The following is a 6059-nucleotide window of genomic DNA, read 5'->3' on the forward strand; positions in this document are numbered from 1 at the left end:
CTGTGGAATAGTCATTTCTTTCAATGATTTCCTTAGGTGAATGCAAGAGGCAAGGTAATTTTTATTTCAGAAAAGAGATAGTTGAGAATGTGTTCTTGTCTTGATCGAGTGAATTTCTTCATTTAACTGTTAGCTGGTTGTGTTCAACAAATATTTATTGAAACTTACTCTAACGCCAGGCACGGTGCTAGGTCACTGTACCTTGTGCGCTGAGCACAGTGGTGAATTTGATCATGAGATTCTTCTTCCGGTTCCCCAGTATGACCGTTGGATGTTTGTTAAAAGTTATTAATGAAGGATTTTAAATAACCAACTTTTAAATGCTGAACATAGAAATACCAACAAAAGTCAGAGGCGTCTATTAATTTGTTGATCATTGATGCAGGTTACTAGGTTGATGCAATTTGTCTGGGATATGTTTTTCCTTGCAAACAAAGCTTGTATGTTTACTGAGACAAGAAGATATATAACAGTAAAATGGTAACAGCAGGAATTTAGATATTTAGAACAAGTACCTTTTGATCTCGTGAAGGCCAGGGTGATTTCAGCTGTTGGGGTTCATTTGAAAATTAGGTAATGGGCTAGATCAGAGGGGCTAATGCTGAGCTGGATGCATGATGCCTACCAAGGGCTTTTGTTAACAGTACTACTTCTTGGCTCCTGCTCTTGTAGGTTCTGATTCTGGAGTCAGGTGATCCAAAGTCTACTGGAATGGAAATCACTGGGCTAGATGAACTCTTGCAGTTCTAAGTATCAGCTCCCAAAGAATATATTTTAGGGCCTGAAGAAATAGTCCAGCTGAAAATTCATCAGGTTTCTAAAGTAGCTGAATACTTTTTACCAGCTGGTAACTGTTAACAGCATATTTTGATGCTTAGTGTCTGCAGAAAGAGGAAAGGAATATGATTTGGGGAGGATTTTTTCTCTGTCCACGTGTACTACATTTTATAGTATAGATGATATGAGCAAACCAATCCTCAGTTTTAAATAGATTAAGTACAGGTCAACTGCGATTGCAATTAAATATAATAAAAGGACACCTTTAGTCATTAGTGGCAGGCTATCAATTAAAATAACTTAAGCAAAAAAGGAAATAGTTTTCTGAAAAGGGGAGATTTGGATCCAGATAACAAACATTAGGTTTTTCCTTTCTCTATTTTTCAGTCTGCTTTCCTTTGTGATGGCTTCATTTTCAGGCCACGTCCTCCAACGGTGAGAAAGGTGGCCTTTTGCAACTCTGGTTTGACAGACCTACTGGCTTAGCAACTCCAGGCACAGAGAGTTTCTCTTTCCCAAGATAGCCATCGAAAGGGCCAGAGCAGGTTCTCATTGCCCTGCTTGGATCATGTGACAAACCCAGAACAAATCACTGTCGTCTGGGGAAATCTGACTTTGACTGGCCTGGCAAGAGTTATTTATCCAGTCTTGTGGTTTAAAGCTTATATTAACTCAACCTGAAATGCCTGGGCTAAGAATGAGGAGTGCTCTTCAAATGGAAATCGGGTACAGTTGCCAAAAGTAGGGGTAATGATTACTGGGCAAATAAAACCCAAAGACGTTCACCATAGATATCATAACACAGTAGTAAATATCATCTGTGAGATTTCTGAGATTAAAAAATCTACCTTTAATTCTAAGAGAACTTATTAATATATGGGTGAGTAAACTGGATTTAATCTCTTTTTATTATCGTCAGTGAAAGATCATTTCAGAATCATGAATCTATCTGAGGAATACAAAATTTTCCCATTCCAAAACAGTGAGCAAACTTACCCTAGGAAACTGAGTTAGTGTCTGAAAACATTTTCACCAACTTCCTGTTGGTGATGCATGAGTTAGAATGAAAAGATAATCTTTCTCTTCTTGCAAGATGATCAGTGTAAAGCCTGAGAAGTCTTAAAGTCTTAAATCAGGACCTGAGAAGTCAAGAATTTCAAAACCTAAAAGATAATCGTGAAAGCCAAGAAGCGATGACTTGGACACGTGTTAAAAATATCTGGAAAGATGAATAATAATAATAAAGTAACAGATGGTCATCTGTTCAAAGGGATGACGTTGGAAGACAACAGTGAGAGTTTTTCTGAATAGCTTTTTATATTTTTGATGTTTTAATAATTATTAATTATTTAAAAATTTATCAACAAAAAATTCAAAGATATTAGTCTATGACAAAAAAAAACCCTTCAAGTCATCATGTAAGGGACACATGACCTATGTCTGCGCTGTGTTGCTTCTGATCGTGCCCCTGTCTGCTCCACAGGCAAGTAGTAGTTTTCCTGAAGCTTCAGACTATGCTTCTTCTGCCTGGAGAACACCAGAAACTTCCAAGTCAGCCTTTCCAGGTCCCTTTAATGATGATGCTTTTCTCAAGGAAAAGGATCTGCACAAAAGCCTAGATGGCAACCTGGTAAGACACTCTGCTCAGAGAAGAGATAAACTGACATTGCCTGATGGGCAGATCAGGAAACCCTAGGCTCGGAAATTCTGATAAAAATCTGAGGAATTCCTCAGCTTATAGCCATCCATGCTTTCGCTCATGGAATTCTTTCTCTCCAATATGAATTCATCCTGAAGAAAACTAACTAAGGTAGACAAAGCCCCCAGAGCATTCATCTATCTGTTTACTCTATATAAGGAAATGCTATTTTAAAAAAGATCTTTGAAAATGTAAGGTATAGGAAAGTCAGCACACACAAAGGGCTAGCTTTCATTTATGTGGAAAACTTGGCCAAACAAATAATTCATTTGGGATTCTGGAAAACTGAGGCTTGGCTATCAGGGGTGGTGAGTGGTTCGTGTGGTTTCTTGAGCTTACTTGGATGTCTTCTGCATTTGAATCATCGTCGTTTTAATTCTGTGGGACTCCCTAATTGCGTGTTTTTCTTCACTTTTCCTTGAATACTAAACACTGATAATGCAAATTGACAAATAAAACTAAAGCAATTTGGCGGAAGAAGCAAGATAAACCTCCACCCAAATTAAATTCGTGTTTGAGAAAGATACTTTGATGAGGTTACTGCTGGCTCTGAAGCCTTCTTGGAGTTGGGTTCTCAAAGGATTGAGTTAACCTTGCTTCATTTTTTTGAGGTCTATGAAGGCCCCATGGCTGAGAAGTCGTATCTAATTTTATTTTCTATTCATAAAGCTGATATACCTCCTCTCCCTGTCTTTATTTTGCAGGCTCTCTGTTGATCTGGCACAAGTGTGCAGGTTTTTTAAAACGATGATGTTATCTATTTACTATTCAAATGTAATTTTAAATGTTTTGGCTCAGCATATTTGAATCAAAAATCCTATTAAAGATGCAATATTCCTCTGCTACCTTTTTGCTGAGCTCATTCGCATGGCATTCCTTTCTCAATTGGACTATAATACTATATACCTGTTCAGAGTGATGTGATTTCCAGCATTGAATTTGCAGTCGTTAAACAGACTGTTCACCTTCCTATCATGGAAATTTGGTATTCATGCATAATTTTCTCCCTACATTTACAAAATGCATTATTAGCCACGTGATTTTGCCCTTGCTCTGCTCTATAGCCTTTTCATTTGAAATCTAACTTATTATTTTTGCTCCTACCATCTGATAGAATTCACAAAATTGCTGGGTTAAGATAAACACCCTCTGTTCCTTTCCTCCTTTTTTTTCTCAGCATGATTGCAGATGGAGAGATGAGTAGAAATGACGAAGAGGGATGAAGAAAGAAGAAATCAATCGCTTACTTTAAAAAGTTCTGATCACTAGATTGATGAGAAGCATGTTTAATTTTAAGTATTTTTGCATCTACTTAGCTGCCTAATTGCATGGTTAAATGAGCTGTAAGAGAAAACGCAGCTGAAATCTCAGATCAGTTTCAGCTAGTTCTAAAACACTGATGGTAGCACGAGAGACTGCATTTCTCTTTCGGTAAATTTTAAACTTCTTCAGAGGGCACCGTTTATTAAATAAGGCAGACTTCCTGCTTGGGCAGCATTTTCCAATTACAGAGCCTTCTCTGCAGTACCTGGAAATGGCATTAGAGACTACACGTGTGTTCCAGGCTATGCCAAGCAGCGCAAAGCCGGCAACTCAGCTGCTGAGCTTCCTTTTCTCAGCGTGCTGCAGCCTAGGGTTGTTTTCCAGTGCATTTGACATATTTTCTGTGTGGCAAATCTGTGGGAGCGGGTTGCCTGCAATAATTGGCCAGCTGGGATTGTCTAGGTGAAGCTCCTGGAACTCACCAACCACAATTGCATCAATTGAAATAGTTATGTTACTGTTGTTCACAAAGTGTGTTTGTGCGTGTGTGCGTGCACACGTGTGAACGCGCATGCGAGTGTGCACATGTGTGTGCATGGATGCTCATATTCATACACACACATCTGTGACTCCTTAGGACATTATCTTTTTAGAGAGCTGGTAATTATCTAGAAATTTGAAACTAAATCATAATGGCATATTTGTCAGGGGAAGAAAATCCATCTAGGTTGACTTGAAAGATGGCGAAACTGTTGGTAGGGGTTTCAACATTCTTTAGGTGATAGCTGGACAATCTAGCTGTGATAATTATGAGAAAGACAAATAGAACAATACAAGTAATATAATAATAACAATGATGACAACAGCTTAACTTAATGAGTATAATCTGTACCAAGCTTTAATCTTTCTTGAATACAGTCTCATGCAATGGCAAGAGCATGGATCCTGGAGCCAGACTCCGAATCTGAATCCTGGCTCTATCATTTACTAGTTACGTAATTTTGGGCTAATCGATTAATCTCTTTGTGCCTCAATTTGTCATCTGTAAAATGGGAATACTAATTATATCTAACTCTGCCACAGTGTCTGTTGTCAGCTTGATGTATCTATATACCATCCTCTAAGTCTCCTGTGCAGAGAGGAAACTGGGAACTACCATTCCTAGACTATCCTTCCATGTATGACTTTGGGTAGAGTCTGCCAAGGAGGGGCAGCTGGCAGAAGATGAGTGGCCATTATGTTCCAAGTAGGCAGTTACAGGCAGAGGTGTGGGCAGGAGGATGTGAGGTTCAAAGTGCCTTTCAGGTGAGCCTATTGAGCATCGCCCGTCTCAGAGCTGCTGGCCTGGATACATAGTGAGTTTCCCTTAATGTATGCAGTGGCCTCGGGTTTAGTGTTGAGCCCACTTTTGTAGACGCAGCAGGTCTTGGTGGAGTTCCTGATCTCCATTGCCCAGCCTTTTCAAAAGACTGTGTAAGCTTCTAAAATTCCTTGCATTGGAATTATTGACATACTTGGAACATACAAAGTAACTTCTGCTTTCCTGACCAAATACTGACGTACATACTATTTCATAAGGTCGTTTTAAAGGGTTATGGGTTGAAACAAATGCTTGGACCAGTGCTTTCCATTGCGGATCATAGTCCATAAGGGCTTGCTGTTTAGTCCAACCCTAAGGTGCGATGGTGGGTAAGGAAGTGGTTAAAAGAATAGGTTCTAGAGCCAGCATGATCAGGTTTGGAATGTTTAGTTCATTCGGATATGGGCCCCTTGGTCGGGCCTGCTTGGACAAGTTTGAGTAAAAACACTGCAGATAGGAATATACCACTTGCTTCACAGGATTGTTGAGAAGATTAAGAGAGTTAATAACACATAAAACAAAAGTGTCTGCCACAGAGCAAGCCCTTATTAGTAGTAGTGTGTCTGACAACTTGTCCAGAAGATTGGCGCAGAGATTACAGCTTCATCCATCTCCTCGAGTCGCCTGGGAAACTGGAGACTTGCTCTTGCCGACAACACCTAGGTTTCCTGTAAGTGCTCCTTCCACATTTGCCTCCCGTGATTGTCACCTTTATTTGCCACCTGGTCCTCTTTGCTGGACTCCCTGCTGTTGCACAGCCTGTCTGGATTAACTTCGTGATATGCCATTTCATGCTCCAAATTCCTGGCTTTGCTGGCTCATTCGAGCTTCCTCCAGATTGTCTGTGGTATGCTGAAATTGGCTCAAGGACCAAGAAATGCTTATCTCTCATTGACCAGTCACTGCCCCGTGTAAGTTCTTTAAGGGAAATAGTTATACTGGACAATACAAGTTAAGTGA

This window comes from Pteropus vampyrus, unplaced genomic scaffold (genome assembly GCF_000151845.1).
Source record: "Pteropus vampyrus isolate Shadow unplaced genomic scaffold, Pvam_2.0 Scaffold5, whole genome shotgun sequence".
NCBI lineage: Eukaryota > Metazoa > Chordata > Mammalia > Chiroptera > Pteropodidae > Pteropus > Pteropus vampyrus.